The 17,948-nt window shown below is 43.9% G+C and overlaps 1 protein-coding gene across 1 annotated transcript in view; it reads left to right on the forward strand.

Moving 5' to 3' along the window:
- Window positions 1-17,948, forward strand: part of RUSC1 (RUN and SH3 domain containing 1) — a 308,029-nt gene that overhangs the window by 93,466 nt on the left and 196,615 nt on the right. The gene's annotated exons all lie outside the window — the stretch shown is intronic.

Below are 17,948 nucleotides of genomic sequence, written 5' to 3' on the forward strand. Positions count from 1 at the left end.
CGCGTCCCTCTCCTTTGTATCAGATGAGCCACGTGGTTAGACCGGATGGATGAGTTTAGACTCTATTCATTAAATAGGTTAAGGGTATGTGTGGGTGTAGTTAATTGTGGGAGGAGCTACAGTGCTATATAAGGAATGTACTCTATGTATTCAGTACTCAGACTTTGCTGTATTTTGGTGACGCTAGTCCCTCTGAGTCCCGATCGGTGATCCAATAAAGAATCTCTTCCTTCCTGAAGAAACCTGTGTCCATCTCTCTGTGCTTGGCTTCCGTCAGTTTCTCCGGTATCATTTGGTGCATTGGCCGGGAAGCTCATCATTCAACGGTAGCTGAGAGGCAGAGGCGTGAGACGGTCTATCTTTGCCCACGTTCTCTACGGCTGCACCCCTGAACTTCTGCGTGGACCTCCCTTCGTCTCGGCGCCACTGGTCTGTTGTCCAGGAGATCATCGGCCTCTACGTGAGAAGTGCTGGGGTGTCCCCGTCGATGAGTGTGAACTCAGGTTCAGGAACGAGGAGGTAAGACAACTGCTGTTTTAGACGGCAGGACCCGCTAGGGGTATACCGATTGTGCGGTAGGCCCAAAGGGGTTTTTGAATCTGTATCTGCCCCCTCTGTCGGAGGGAAGGAGCGAAGGCGCACCGCTCGATCGAACGCTCTTTAGTCAGACCGTTTGATTTGGTTAGTCAGGCGGGGTCCAGGTGTAAGATAGCCCTAGCCGGACACCGGTGTCTTGTCTAGACTAGCGTTCTAGGGTGTATATTACGTTCGCTAGGTCGGAGGGACCGGGAGACTAAGCGGCGCCTGTGTAAATTCGGTTCGCTAGTTCTCATCCTATCTGGGCTAAGTGGGAAGGCGTGTAAATTTGGAACCCACTAGACTTTTGATAGTACGACTAAGAGGCGCCTGTGTAAATTCGGTTCTCTAGCTCGTTGTATAGTGCGACTAAGAGGCGCCTGTGTAAATTCGGTTCTCTAGCTCGCTATATATGTGGTGATTGGGCAGTGTGGCTAACCAAAACGGGTGTATATAGTTTTAGGTAGTCCATTCAAGGTACTGGCCAATAGTTTAGTTGGGAATTGTAAATGTGTTAAACGATTGTTTTAGTAAAGTGTATATCTTGTTAGATAGCGCGAGCTCAGCCGTCTAGCGAGAGTGTTGATAGTGTGTTGCTGTATTATAGTGCACGGTACCATAACCCTGTATATTTACTGACATTGTATAATAAGTACTAATCATTGTCGTCCATTGCATGTTTAACACCATAACCACTAATAATTGTATTGTGACCTTAACTTGTGCTTTGACCTATGCTAACCGTACTGTAACCGCTATTTGTAAAAGACGATGTTACTGGGTGTGTTATAGACGGGTAATTCGTATATAGAGAATTATAGCGTGGGTGACTGTGTAGTTACGCCAAAGGGCATAATATTGATTATATAGTGACTGGTGTAGCAGCTGTGTGTGTACGGGAATTCCCTGAGTGTTTATTGTTATTGTGTACGTTTCACTTGGTAACCGTACCACGTGGTGCTGTTGCCAGAGGAAACGGGTGTGACTGTTGAATAGTACGCGTGTATAGTAATCGTTGTCGACGACGTTCCACTGTTAAATATGGGTGCGTCGCAGTCAACGATTCCGGATCCCTTAGGATGTATGGTTAAGAATTTTAAAAAGGGATTCAAAGTTTGTGATTTTGGGGTAAAGATGTCTCCTGTACGTTTGGTCACTTTGTGCACTAGGGAGTGGCCTACTTTGGTTGCGGCATGGCCGCCACGTGGCAGTTTGGATCCAACTCTGGTACAGCGCTTACACGTGGCTGTATCAGGTAGGCCTGAACTTTACGGCCAGTTTCCTTATATTGATTGTTGGAGACAGGCCGTAAATGACTCGCCAAAATGGCTCCGGACATGCCACGAGGAACAGTGTCGCCTCATGGTAGCTAGGACTTGTTCGTCCACTAGGGCTGGTGTTAGGCCCATTTTGGACACGCCCCCTGAGTCCGAGATCCCTTTGCCGCCCCCTTACTTTCCGGTAAGAGGAAGTGACGCAAATACAGGAAGTCCTGTAACCCTTCCCTCACTACCCTCATCCACTTCCGCTTCCTCCTCCAGTACAGGATCCACCCCCCCTCGTACTAAATCTCCCCTTCCGGAACCAGAACCCACCCCCATTAGAAACGAATATCCTGATTTGGCGCCACTTCAGACTTCCGGTCAAGCTTCATCTAGCTCGGCCCGAAGTGTTCTATTTACCACCTTTTCCCAAAACCAACCTCCCACATCCCCATACCCTATCTCTCCCCGACCGGAACCCATGACTGACGCCCCTCCACGTAGCCCCATACAGACCCGACAGTTGACCGGTGCCCAACAATTGAGACACTATCAGATGCCTCTTCGTCTGAATCCCGGGTCAGCCTATATTAATGCCGCAGGTCAAATGGCACAAGCTGACCCTGTCTTCGTATATGTTCCCTTCACTACAACCGATCTTTTAAACTGGAAGACCCACAATTCCTCGTATACTGAGAAACCACAAGCCATGACTGATCTGTTCACCTCAATAGTACAGACGCATAATCCGACATGGGCTGATTGCCAGCAGTTACTAATGACTTTATTTAACAATGAGGAAAGGACAAGAATAAATCAAGCAGCCATTAAAGCATTAGAAGATAGAGCCCGTGCTTTGAATCAAGCTAATCCAGCAGCATGGGCCGCAACACATTATCCCAACACTGATCCCGATTGGAACGTAAATGGTGCTGATATGGTTCAACTCAGAGCCTATAGAGACGCTATAATTGCTGGCATGAAAGCCGGAGGAAAGAAAGCCATTAACATGTCGAAGACAGTTGAGGTGATCCAGAAAAGCGATGAAGCGCCCAGTGTCTTTTATGACCGATTATTGGAGGCGTACCGCTTGTACACCCCCTTTAATCCGGAAGACGCAGACAATTCCCGAATGGTTAACTCCGCCTTTGTCAGCCAAGCTTACGGAGATATTAAGCGCAAGCTACAAAAGTTAGAAGGGTTTGCAGGTATGTCAATCTCCCAACTAATGGAGGTAGCTAATAAGGTCTATATGAATAGGGAAACAGAAAGCAAGAAAGAGGAGGAGCGCAAGATGCGTAAAAAGGCTGATATGCTAGCGGTAGCGATCGCAGGCGTAGATAAACGGGGCCCAGATAGAGGCAATAATAGATGGAGTAGGGAGCCTTTGAGTAGGGATCAGTGTGCGTATTGCAAGGAAGAAGGGCATTGGAGGAACGAATGTCCGCAAAGAGAGCAGTACGAGAGAGACCAACCCAGGGCAGGCTACGGAAACTTTAGAGGCAGAGCGAGAGGTAGAGGAGGTCCCGGAGGGAGTAATGGTTATAGAGGGAGTAATGGGAACAGAGGAAGTGTGAGGGAAGATAGGTATATTCCAGCAGCGCAAAGGTCCCGCGATAGAGAAGGTAGGGACTTCGTAGGATTGGCTGACACGGTCATGGAGGACTATTGATACCGACCGGGCTCCATCCCCCTTGGTCGAGCGGAGCCTATGGTCGATGTATCAATAGGGGGGAAAAGGAGTGCGTTCATGATCGACACTGGTGCTGAACATTCAGTGGTGACTAATCTGGTTGCTCCTCCATCTGGAAGGACTATTACTGTGATAGGAGCAACTGGAAGAAGTGCTGAAAGACCGGTTCTTAAAAGTCGACTCTGTACATTGGGAGGCCACGTAGTAAAACACCAATTCCTTTATATGCCTGAATGTCCAGTCCAATTGCTGGGACGTGATATGCTATCCAAATTACAAGCGCAGATTACGTTCCTACCAGATGGAACAACATCTTTAAAGTTTAATGGACCTTCAGGTATTATGACTTTATCCGTACCAAAGGAAGAAGAGTGGCGACTTTATACAGTGTTGACTAGCCAAAACCCTAGGAGTGATGAGACATTGTTTAACATACCAGGAGTTTGGGCAGAGAACAACCCACCAGGACTGGCCCGCAATATTCCACCAATAAAAATTGAACTGAAACATGGGGTTTATCCAGTGAGCCTAAGACAATATCACATTCCGCAGAAGGCTAAGAAGAACATCCAATCCTATCTGGATAAGTTCATACGGTATGGTATCCTAAAATTCTGTACTTCCCCCTGGAACACCCCATTGCTGCCTGTTCAAAAGCCCGGTACAGATGAGTATCGACCTGTGCAGGACTTAAGAGCAGTCAATGATGCGGTTGTTAGTATACATCCAGTTGTACCCAATCCATATAACCTGCTTGCTTTAATTCCGGGCGGGGCTACTTACTTCACAGTCTTAGATCTCAAAGATGCCTTCTTTTGCCTCCGAATTGCCGCAGAAAGTCAATGTATTTTCGCTTTCCAGTGGGAGAACGCTGTAACGGGCTCAAAACGCCAAATGACTTGGACAAGACTGCCCCAAGGGTTTAAAAATTCACCTACCCTATTTGGTTCAGCCCTAAGTCAAGATCTATTGGATTTCGAGTCCATCCCAGGAGAGTGTGTATTGTTACAGTATGTAGATGACTTGTTGATAGCAGCAGTTACAAAAGAAATCTGTCAGCAAGCAACGCACGATCTACTACACATTCTCTGGAAGGCAGGATACAAGGTGTCTAGAAAGAAGGCTCAGTTGTGTTTGCCAACTGTCAAGTATCTAGGATTCCATATCTCTGAAGGTCAAAGAATTATGGGGCCAGAGAGAAAAGAAGCTGTCTGCCAAATACCAATACCCAAGAATAGAAGACAAGTGCGAGAATTCTTGGGGGCAGCAGGCTTCTGTAGGATATGGATTCCCAGTTATGCGATACTAGCAAAACCTCTGTACGCAGCTATCAAAGGTACAGAGCACGACCCCTTCTTATGGACCCAAGAACAGCAAACGGCATTTGAAGATGTGAAGAAGGCTTTGATGAGTGCCCCAGCATTAGGTCTACCTGATCACACACGACCATTCTACCTGTATGTACACGAGCAAAGAAGAATGGCTGTGGGAGTATTGACACAGTACTTGGGATCATGGCAAAGACCTGTTGCCTACATGTCTAAGCAACTGGATGCAGTGGCCAGCGGACTTCCACCTTGTCTAAGAGCCGTAGCTGCAGCCGCCCTGCTAGTAGCTGAAGCCGATAAACTCACTCTGGGTCAAGAACTTTATGTACGAGTCCCACATGCAGTACAGACGTTGTTGGATTACAAAGGAAATCATTGGTTTAGTAACAGCCGTATGACCAAGTATCAAGCAATGTTGTGTGAAAACCCAAGAGTGCATTTAGAGACTGTAAACACCTTAAATCCAGCTACCCTTTTGCCACAACCTACTGAAAGTCAACATGATTGTTTGGAAGTAATGGATGAAGTATTCTCAAGTAGACCAGATCTTCGTGATTTTCCCATCCAGAACCCCGATGTTCAATATTACACCGACGGCAGTAGTTATGTGAAAGAAGGGATCCGCTATGCAGGATATGCAGTGACAACAATAGACAAGGTGATAGAAGCTCGGCCACTGGCGAAAGGAACATCAGCACAAAAGGCAGAATTAATAGCACTAACACGAGCGTTACAATTGGCTGAAGGTTTAAGAGTAAATATCTATACGGACTCTAAGTATGCGTTTTTAACCACTCATGCCCACGGAGCTTTGTATAAAGAAAGAGGACTACTGAATTCAGAAGGCAAAGAAATCAAGTACGCAGCCGAAATCCTACAACTATTGGAAGCAGTGTGGGAGCCGAAAGAAGTCGGTATCATACATTGTCGAGCGCATCTGAGAGGAGATGGTGATGTAACCAAAGGAAATCGGATGGCAGATAGTGCAGCTAAGCGTGCTGCTGAATCAGGAAGACAGGAGTATGTAGGGCATATAGCTGCTCTTATACCAACTCCACTGTCCCAATGGACTCCAGTTTATACAGCTCAAGAAGAGGAGTGGTTAAAGACTGAACCGGGAAAGTATCTGGAGAACAAGTGGTATCAGCTAGAAGATGGAAGAATAGTTATACCAGCATCACTAGCAGTAGAAATTGTCCAAAACTATCACAACGGGACACATTCTGGGAGAGACAGTACTGAAGAATCTCTTAGAAAACATTTCTACATACCAAGATTGTCCAACTTGACTCAGGCCATTGTACGCAGATGTGTAACGTGTGCTAAGAATAATGCAAGACAAGGACCAGTAAAGCCACCAGGAGTTCAGTTTATGGGGGGACTCCCCATGTCCGATCTACAAATAGACTTTACAGTGATGCCTAAGTCGGGTGGACATCGTTACCTGCTGGTAATTGTGTGCACCTATTCAGGCTGGGTAGAAGCATGTCCTACTCGTACAGAGAAAGCAGGAGAAGTTGTGAGATTCCTGCTACGAGAAATAATACCCCGATATGGACTACCCTGTTCTATAGGATCGGACAATGGTCCAGCTTTTGTTCATCAGTGCCTACAACAACTGACTCATATGCTTGGTATAAAGTGGAGGCTTCATACTGCATATAGACCCCAGAGTTCTGGTAAGGTAGAGAGAATGAATAGAACTATAAAGAACCAGTTGGCTAAAATGTGTCAGGAAACCCAACTTAAGTGGAACGTTCTCTTACCTATAGCCTTATTGCGAATCCGCAGTACCCCTACCAGAAGGATGGGCCTCTCTCCTTTTGAAATCATGTATGGGCGACCACCTCCCGTACTTGGTAACTTAAGGGGGGACTTGAGTCAGTTGGGAGAAGGAATTACTCGGCAGCAGGTTGTAGAGTTGGGTAAGACTATGGAGGAGGTACAGAAATGGGTACAAGATAGATTACCGGTGAATATTTATCCCCCTGTTCATAGTTATCATCCAGGAGATCAAGTGTGGATTAAAGAGTGGAATAATGTACCGTTAGGGCCCAAGTGGAGAGGTCCTTATGTTGTTCTTTTGTCTACCCCTACAGCGATAAAAGTAGCAGAAGTGACTCCGTGGATACATCACTCCAGGGTTAAACCAGCAGCAGTCGATTCTTGGCAAGTTACAGCAGATCCAGAGAATCCCTGCAAGATCCGGTTAAAACGCACTACTCAGTCGGAGTAACGAGGAATTATTGTGGATTACAAATTTTATTGTTACAGGTGTGAGTGAGAAGGCCATAATAAAGCCTGTCCGCTTACCATCACATAGTGTATAAGCCAGGAAAGTCTCGAAGGGACACCTGTGAAGATGAGCAGAACTCCATTCCCTGCAGCCCCTCACATCCTGGAAGCTGAGGCGCCATCGCACGGACGAAGACTGAGGATGACGGCGAAAGATGTGCTTTTGATAGTGTTTATTTATATGTGTTTTTATATTCAGGAAGGTAGAGGTACCGACACTCCTAGCTGTGAGGTATGCATTAAGACTACGAGAACAGGTAACCATATTTCCCAAACCCTAATTTGGCATTCACAATACGAATGTAAAGGAGATGTATCGAGATGTAGATACTTAAATATAGATTATAGTGTGTGCCATTTAAGAGTAGGAGAACCTAAGTGCTTCAGTCCGGAGTATCAGCCTCGTACAATCTGGTTGACTCTCAGGAATGGAGATCCTCAGGGGACCCTAATTAATAAAACGGTGTTAGAATCCGTACATTCTTCGGGTGTTCTGCTATTTGATGCGTGTAAAGCGATATCGAGTGGTAGAAAGCCGTGGAATGTATGTGGGGATCTTAGATGGGAGAGGACGTATGGGTCTAACGATAAATATATTTGTCCCAGTAGCAAAAATAAATATGTAAGTCCTAGATGCCCAAATAGAGATTATAACTTTTGCCCATATTGGTCTTGTGTGGGGTGGGCAACTTGGGGACAGACAGTAGACAAAGACATGATAGTGACTAAGTTGCCGACTAGCCCTTATTGTAAGTCTATGGAATGCAACCCAGTCCATATACTCATTAATAACCCCGACAAGTTCTTAGATAAGTATGGAAATTTATTTGGGTTTCAAATATACGGGACGGGTTTAGATCCTGGGACATTATTGTTTATAGGAATAGAGACTGATACGGTATCCTCCCAGACTCATCAAGTATACCATTCCTTTTACGAAGAGATGAGTATAGATAATAAGATCCCCCATAATGCTAAAAACCTGTTCATCGATTTAGCTGAAAGTATTGCCGGTAGTCTTAATGTTACCAACTGCTATGTGTGTGGAGGTACTAACATGGGAGACCAATGGCCTTGGGAAGCAAAGGAGGTAATGTCCGGTTCTGAGGCAGTTGACCAATTAATATCTACACAAGCCGATTATCATATGAGTGTTAGAGGTAAATCTGAGTGGAGATTAAAGACCTCCATCATAGGTTATGTTTGCATAGCAAGGAAAGGAATAATGTATAATACTTCTGTAGGAGAATTAACTTGTCTAGGGCAAAAAGCTTATGATGATGATACAAAGAATACAACTTGGTGGTCGGCTTCAAATGTCTCAGAACCATCTAACCCGTTTGCTAGATATGCCAATTTAAAGGATGTGTGGTTTGATCTATCCATCACATCTACTTGGAGAGCCCCAGCAAATTTGTACTGGATCTGTGGTAAGAAAGCCTATTCGGAGCTGCCACAGGACTGGGAAGGGGCATGTGTGTTGGGTATGCTCAAACCATCCTTCTTCTTGTTACCGATTGAAACAGGTGAGACTTTAGGTGTTAAAGTGTATGATGTGAATCATAGGAAGAAAAGGGGACCCATAGAGATAGGCGCCTGGGAAGATGATGAATGGCCTCCCCAGCGTATTATAGATTACTATGGGCCAGCCACGTGGGCTGAGGATGGTACCTTTGGTTATAGAACCCCTATTTATATGCTCAACCGTATTATAAGATTACAGGCGGTGGTTGAGATTATCACAAATGAGACATCACAAGCGCTCAATCTTCTAGCGAAGCATAATACCAGGATGAGGACAGCAGTCTACCAAAATAGATTAGCCTTGGATTACCTTTTGGCAGTAGAGGGAGGTGTATGTGGGAAGTTTAACCTGAGAAATTGCTGTCTTCAAATAGATGACGAAGGGCAAGCAATAGCTGAGCTTACTAGCCATATGGTTAAACTAGCGCATGTGCCTACTCAGGTATGGAAAGGGTACAATCCAAGTAGTTGGTTTGGTAGCTGGTATGAGTGGTTTGGAGGGCTTAAGGCAGTGGTAGGTGGAGTCCTACTGATTTTACTGTTGTGTCTACTCCTACCGTGTCTTATACCCTTAGTAGTTAGGTCTGTGCAAAGCCTGATAGGAAGTATAGCAGAGAGGAAGGCTGCTGCACAGATAATGGCGATATATAAGTATAAGGCTCTAGATCAGGGAGAACCAATGCAAGAAGATGAATGTTGAAGATTCACATCATAAGATAAGTCTGGTCTGGTTCATGGTAACCTGAGGTATATGCAAACCAAGGTTAAGTGATGCCTCAAGTAATTGTGAAATATCAGAGGCATCAAAGGGGGGAATGTGATGTAATTCCAGTAAAATACAAGTTTAGCAGGCTAAGATTGCCACAAGGCATATGTATGTATATGTGTTTGTAGTATCAGTTAGTTAATAACACGTAGCTAAGATACTGTCATCACTGTACTGACCAGGTGCAGGAATGTAAGAACTGGAATTACGCGTCCCTCTCCTTTGTATCAGATGAGCCACGTGGTTAGACCGGATGGATGAGTTTAGACTCTATTCATTAAATAGGTTAAGGGTATGTGTGGGTGTAGTTAATTGTGGGAGGAGCTACAGTGCTATATAAGGAATGTACTCTATGTATTCAGTACTCAGACTTTGCTGTATTTTGGTGACGCTAGTCCCTCTGAGTCCCGATCGGTGATCCAATAAAGAATCTCTTCCTTCCTGAAGAAACCTGTGTCCATCTCTCTGTGCTTGGCTTCCGTCAGTTTCTCCGGTATCAATAGGGTTCTATAGTGCCAGGAAAACAACTGTTTTCCTGGCACTATAGTTTCCCTTTAAAATGGTTTAAAGAAGGGCAAGATTTACCTCATTGGCTGAGAGCGACTAGCTCTCAAAGTAGGGCTTAGCTTAGGAGATGTCAGGACAAGTCGCCACACAGCATGCAGAATACTCACACAGGACAAGGACATTAGAGGGGCCAGGCTTAATGTATAAAGTGCAGACAATAAGCAAGGTCCAGCTACAAGCCAAATGTCAGGGATAATAGAGGTACACAGAATTGAAAAACCAAGCCAATAGTGAGGAATGCAGACATCAGTATGGTCAAGTCAAGCAGAGATCAATAAGCCAGGAGGCAAGTACTAAAGGACAAAGTATTCATAGGCCTGGGGTGCTTCCTTGAAAGCCACTCCTCCAAACCAAGAGTGGTGTGATTTTGTGTCAATGGCGTCATGAAGTGGGCATGGTGTGGTGAGTGGCGAAGCACAATGATATGTATCCTTACAGGAGAGCACGAGATTCTGGCTCTCAATACAGGAGAGCAGGAAACGCCACCCGGCAGACCCCATGGAAGAAGTCTGTCAGGTTTTTCTTTTTACTGAAACCCAGAACTACTTACTGACAGTAGCGGAACTAATGTAGTGAGAGCCCTGGTTAAAGAAATTTTATGGGGCCCACCTTTAGCGCAAGGGTGGCCAAAAGGTAGCTCCCCATCTGTTGACAACTCCCAAGACACTATGCCAGCTGGGGATCTACCATCTGCCATCCTTGCAGGGTTATACATGTGAGCAGTGTTTGTGTATTTGAATGTAATTATGTTTTTGTATAGAGCAGACCTGCACAACTTGGCAGTAGGTAGGGGCCAAAATTAAAATAGGTCTACAATTGCATATAAAAATACAAATACACACACACACTGACATACATACAGATCCGCACAGATTGACAGACATACAGATATGCACACAGACAGACATATACAGGTGATACTCGAAAAATTAGAATATTGTGCAAAAGTTCATTTATTTCAGTAATGCAACGTAAAAGGGGAAACTAATATATGAGATAGACGCATTACATGCAAAGCAAGATAGTTCAAGCCGTGATTTGTCATAAGTGCGATGATTATGGCTTACAGCTCATGAAAACCCCAAATCCACAATCTCAGTAAATTCGAATATTACATGCAATCAATAAAACAAGGAGTGTACATAGAACAATATCGGACCTCTGAAAAGTATAAGCATGCATATGGACTCAGTACTTGGTTTGGGCCCTTTTTGCAGCCATTACTGCCTCAATGTGGCGTGGCATGGGAGCTATCAGCCTGTGGCACTGCTGAGGTGTTATGGAAGACCAGGATGCTTCAATAGCGGCCTTCAGCTCTTCTGCATTGTTCGGTCTCATGTCTCTCATCTTTCTCTTGGCAATGCCCCATAGATTCTCTATGGGGTTCAGGTCAGGCGAGTTTGCTGGCCAATCAAGCACAGTAATCCCACGGTCATTGAAACAGGCTTGGGTGCTTTTGGCAGTGTGGGCAGGTACCAAGTCCTGCTGGAAAATGAAGTCAGCATCCCCATAAAGTTCGTCTGCGGAAGGAAGCATGAAGTGCTCCAAAAATCTCCTGGTAGACGGCTGCATTTACACTGGACTTAATGAAGCACAGTGGACCAACACCAGCAGATGACATGGCTCCCCAAATCAACACAGACTGTGGAAACTTCACACTGGACTTCAAGAATCTTGCAGTGTGTGCCTCTCCATTCTTCCTCCAGACTCTGGGTCCTTGGTTTCCAAATGAGATGCAAAAGTTGCTCTCATCAGAAAAGAGGACTTTGGACCACTGAGCAACAGACCAGGTCTGTTTTTCTTTAGCCCAGGTAAGACGCTTCTGACGTTGTTTGTTGTTCAGGAGCGGCTTGACAAGAGGAATACGACATCTGAAGCCCATGTCCAGAATCCGTCTGTGTGTGGTGGCTCTTGATGCACTGACTCCAGCCTCAGTCCACTCCTTGTGAAAGTCCCCAACACATTTGAATGGCCTTCTCCTGACTATCCTCTCCAGACTGCGGTCATCCCTGCTGCTTGTGCACCTTTTTCTTCCACATAACTTTCTATTAATGTGCTTTGATACAGCACTTTGGGAACATCCAACTTCCTTCGCAATTACCTTTTGAGGCTTTCCCTCCTTATGGAGGGTGTCAATGATGGTTTTCTGCACAACTGTTATATCTTCCCCATGATTGTGATTCCTACTGAATCAGACTGAGAGACAATTTAAAGGCTCAGAAACTCTTTGCAGATGTTATGGCTTACTTAGCTGATTAGAGTGGGACACTGTTAGCCTAGAATATTGCACCTTTTCACAATATTCTAATTTACTGAGATTGTGGATTTGGAGTTTTCATGAGCTGTAAGCCATAATCATCGCACTTTTGACAAATCACGGCTTGAACTATCTTGCTTTGCATGTAATGCGTCTATCTCATATATTAGCTTCCCCTTTTACGTTGTATTACTGAAATAAATGAACTTTTGCACGATATTCTAATTTTTCGAGTATAACCTGTAGATGCACACACTGACACACACTTACAGACATACAATAACACACATAGAAACACACACTGACAGACATACAGATACACACACACAAGCTAACAGAAGTTTACAGATACTCACATACTGACAGACATACAGATACACACATGAACACAGACAAACACACTGACAGACATACAGATACCCACACCCTGACAGCAGTGGTGTATCCTGGTTTTGTGCTGCCCTCGGCAGGACAAAACTCAGGCGCTCCCCTCCCCCCCGCGCCACCCCCACCCACCCAACCCTTCCCGCCTTCTAAATACACACACACACATTCACTGACAGAAACGCATACACTAGCTAACAGAAACACACAAAATATACACAAGGTGTATAGTTGTGTAGGCGCTTCCAACTTAAAATAGACAATAAAAGTAAGTGTGACAGAAAGGTGTAATCCCTTAACACCTAAAGGTAAAGTGAAACAATTAAAATAATTCACACCCACTTAGAAAAATATACAGAGTAAAAAGGATATACCACCTATTGGACTTTTTACTGGGACTTTCATTTGGCGGTATTGTTATTTTGTGTATATGCTGTGGTGCTTTGCTGCTTTTAATTTTGGCCATTATTGCAGTACCATACCACGCTGTATTTTATACATATATCTGCCTATTTTTGTCCTATATTATTAATATTTTAATATAATATTTTATCAATTAATAAACCCTTATTTACTCTTGAATTTGTGGAGTCTGGGTCTTCAACTGAAAATTATCGAAAGCCTGAATAGGCACCCGAGAGCGAAGTACATAGAGCCTAAGAGGCTCCATCCTTGTGAGTTCAATCCTCATATGATACAATTGTTTGTTTTTACCTATATGGAAAACACTATGTATGTCTCATTTGTTTTACAGATGTAACCACCATATCTATATCTGCAATAGGTGGTATATCCTTTTTACTCTGTATATTTTTCTAAGTGGGTGTGAATTATTTTAATTGTTTAACAGAAACACACACTCACTAACAGACACACACACACACACACACTAACAGACACACACTCACTCACTAGCAGACACACACACTAACAGGCAAACACACACACAGTCAGAGACACACACACTAACAGGCACACACACACTCACTAGCAGACACACACTCACACTAACAGGCAAACACACACACAGTCAGACACATACACACACACTAACAGACACACACACACACACAGTCAGACACACACACACACACTAACAGACACACACACACACACAGTCAGACACACACACTAACAGACACACACACACAGTCAGACACACACACTAACAGACACACACTAACAGACACACACACACACTAACAGACACACACACTCACACTAACAGGCAAACGCGCACACACAGTCAGACACACACACACACACACTAACAGACACACATACAGTCAGACACACACACACACACACACACACACACTAACATTAACACATATATTATTTTTTTTATTTAACCTCCCCCCCCAGCCTCCTTACCTTTGGGAATGCTGGGGGGGTCTCTTTCTCCCTGGTGGTCCAGTGGCTGCTTGGCGGGCGGCACTGGCGGGCTATCTGCTGGGCGGGCGGCACTGGCGGGCTATCTGCAGGGCGGGCGGCACTGGCGAGGGAGCACTTCTCCTGAGCACTCTGCTCAGCTCCCTCGCGCCCAGCCTCATTCTGCGGCGTGCGAGGGAGCTGAGCAGACAGCTCAGAGGAAGTGCTCCCTCGCCAGCCGCCCATCAGCCAGTCTGGCATGTCTGTTAGCTGCAAGGCTAACAAGGCATTTGCCCTGGGCATTTGGGGGCGGCATTTTTTGCCGCCCCCTGAAAAATGCCACCCAAGGCAAATGCCTTGTTTGCCTCGCGGCTAAAATGTCCCTGACTGACAGACATACAGATGCACACACAGACACACACTGACAAACACACAGATGCCCACACACTGACAGATATACATATGTGGTGTACTTCTATGTAATGTCTGCCTTTAAATGCAGGGGTGTGTTTGAATGTAGTGTTAGCTTTTAAATGCAGGTGTACTTTTGTGTGTTTGAATGAAGGGGTGTTTGTATATAATTGTGGCATTTCAATACAGGTGTGTCTTCTTTGTAATGTGTAGTGTTGGTGTTTGAATGAGGTCATGTGTTTGTATTTAATGTTTACATTCGATTGCAAGGGTGTGTTTGCATCTAGTGCTGGCATTTTGACACACATTGAGACACACACAGATACACACACTGACACATTGACAAACACACAGAGATGCAGACCCACGCACACTGATGCATACTCACACTCAGACACACACCTCTACACACACTGACCCAGCCCTTGTTTATAAATACCCATTGGGTGGCCCTAAGTGCATGGGCCACCTGATGGGCCTGGTCAGTCGCACCGGCTGCACCAGTGGTAGTTCCACCGCTGTTCACTGAGGTAAAACGGAAATAAAGTCCAAGGCAAACAATCCAGAAAGGGCGAAGCCAAGACAGTCCAAAGGTCAGGAATCCAGGCTGCAAGGTTCAAGAGAAATGAGACGAACCAAAGGTCAGATATCACTGAAAACAGGACAGAACAACTAAGCGATGATAGCACAGCTGTTCTCTGTTTAAATATGGCACCTAGCAGAGGCCACACTTCACCTGAAATGCCTCCGTAATGCCCTTTAATGTGGAGGAGAGAGTACCGTGACTTTAGCTACGCCAATAAGGCTGTCCTGTGACATACTCCGAGCATGCAAGTCTTGCGTTGCCTGGAAGACGTGACGCGTATCAGTTTGGAACTTGCAGCCCATGTTTGGGAGGCCGCTGCTTGGAGGTGCCGGCGAGGGAGCAGAGGTAAGTCTACTGATTTGGTAACTTACATTGGTGGCTCCAGGGCAGTATAACCACAACAGTGTGCTATGCTTATTGTGGTCTTTTGATATGCATCCTATAAATTGTCCCAATTTTGTAAATTATACATGTAAGACCTGGACAATTTAGCAATGGAATCTACTGCACTCGCATGCAATTTGTGCAGTCAAACAGGATCATAGGAAACAGCTGGATGGATTGGTACCAAAGACACTGCTGGCCGGGAGGCAGTAAACATGCCATCTAAGGATGGACTTCTATGGTTAATGCAGAACTGGAACTTCAACATCATTACATCAGAGGCTGACGGAATGCAGCCAAACACCTTTTCACTCTAATAACCTGTCCTGTACCTTTATACAATTTTGTCACCCATATTGGAAGGCACTTGTATACTATATGAATTAAAATATTTATATGTCCTATATATTAATGTGGATAAATGTATTCTGCGATAAAATGTGTCTGAACAATCTGTGCATGTACCTTGTATGTGAGCAAGTTAAGAATTACTTTTATTTTAGTTTATAAATGTAATTTTTTCATCGAGTTCGACAAAGTTATTTTAGGGCAAATAGATATTAATAACACTACGTTAAAAGAGTGTAAATATAGTTTTATTAGGATGTAAGTGAAATAAATGTAAACGATGTAGGAATTAATCTAATTTTGGAATTTTACACGCAAAAAGCTCTAGCTTACACTTTTGTTTTGTTCTGGTTTGGTTTTTTGTTACACTCTCTTTTGTTTTATGTTTGGGTTTTTTTTTTTTTGCTCTACTATGCGCAAATTATGTCTTTTTAAAGATATAATGTACTCTCAAATACACATGTATGTGGCATTATATTGTAAACTTGCAAAGTAATATGATTCAAGTTATAAAACCAGCTCTACCAGTTTATCAGATCAGTATTTATGTATCAAACTATAATTAAACTTTTTTGAGTTCCATGTAACAGGAGTAATAAAACAATGACATATTTGTTAAAACATAGTCAGATTTAGCTATAAATTAATTAGCTGTTGCCACACATTTTGTATATTATACCTGTAGATATTCTATTTAAAAAGGAAACAAAAAAAGCTCTACAATGTATTTGAAAACAACCTATTTAGGCAGATAATTTCACATCTTTATAGTTATTACTGTAAAAAAAACTTTTTTCTCTTCTGTAGGTGAAATCTCTTTTCCACAAGTCCTAATGGGTGGCCTCAATGTTAATGCAAAACTTATTTTCAAACTCTGTTATTTGTTTTATTGTTACCTTTAATCCGGGGCTCATGGTGTTCTGGACTTTTAAGTCACATTATTCTCACCTAGACACAGCCTAAAGGAGAGCGGTGAAGTTACAGTACCTCCAGGCTCCGCAGCTTCAGAGTATAACGGATGCACCATGTGCCATTATGGCATGGGATTGCAGTGTCATTATAAAACGATGCTTTAAGTCATTTACATGCAGTGACATTATAGTATCATTATCATTAAAATGTCCCGTGTTGTATAGGTTTTTTGTTATAATAATTGGCTATGTGCAAGCAAGATGCCAACAGAGGGCAGTACAGCTACATATATTAGCAGCTGCCTCCATTACCCTTCTGTCTGTAACTTTTCAGTATGCCCTCTACATATTTCTGAATTATTTCTTGTGCAGATAACATCAGTGCTAAATTAAGGGCTTTATGGGTCTGGTGCTTGAGATTATGATGGGCCTAATTACGGAATTTTGTTCAAAGATTGAGGGAGTTTGAGAGGCGAAGAAAAGTCAGGATAGGAGAAGAAGCAAGCTATCAATCCCTCTATGTTAATCTGACCATGAGTATTAGAACGCTTGGCCACCCTGTTATCTCCTGCTTCACATCACATTTTGTTTTTAAGATGCTGCTGGTTAAAACATTATATGGCGGTTGGGTGGTTATTAGAAATAGTTTATTAAACATTTGGACATTTACAATATAAGTATGTGTCTTTGTACTTGGATTGGGTAACAATAAATACTCACACAACAGTGACTAGTGAACTAGAAACCTCATCAGATCTACTCAGGGCACGGCTCAGGGTGATAGGAGTTTTGTTCTACCACTACTATAGATTCAGCAAAAACTAGAGATTTGCAAGATAATCCACTGGAACTAAAAAAAACATGTGGGTGCCTGGCTTGCTACAAGAGAGAGCAGACGTGATGCATAGAAGATCTGACCAGATAGAGTCAAATCTGAATGGCAACTTTTTCCCCTGACATTAGATTCCTTTTACAGGCCGCCTCTTATGAAACCATTGGCTCTGATGAGATTCTGTTGGAGGAAAATGGGAACGAGCCCATAGGTATAGTTAAAGTGTCATGATAAATACCTCTTCGACACAGTCGAACCCATCCCCTCCTCAGGTCAGCGGTCTGAATGCACCACTCAGCAGCATCTTAAAACTTCCCACACAACTCTGGATGCTTCCCGCTTCAATATAGTTTGAATTTGCAAAACCTCACATCCACTCTAAAAGTGGCCACGTCATCTAGGTGACCCCAGTGTCGTACTTTTTACAGTGGCGGATCCAGAAGCTAATCTCGG

Source organism: Pelobates fuscus, chromosome 13 (assembly GCF_036172605.1).
Source record: "Pelobates fuscus isolate aPelFus1 chromosome 13, aPelFus1.pri, whole genome shotgun sequence".
In the NCBI taxonomy this organism is placed as follows: domain Eukaryota; kingdom Metazoa; phylum Chordata; class Amphibia; order Anura; family Pelobatidae; genus Pelobates; species Pelobates fuscus.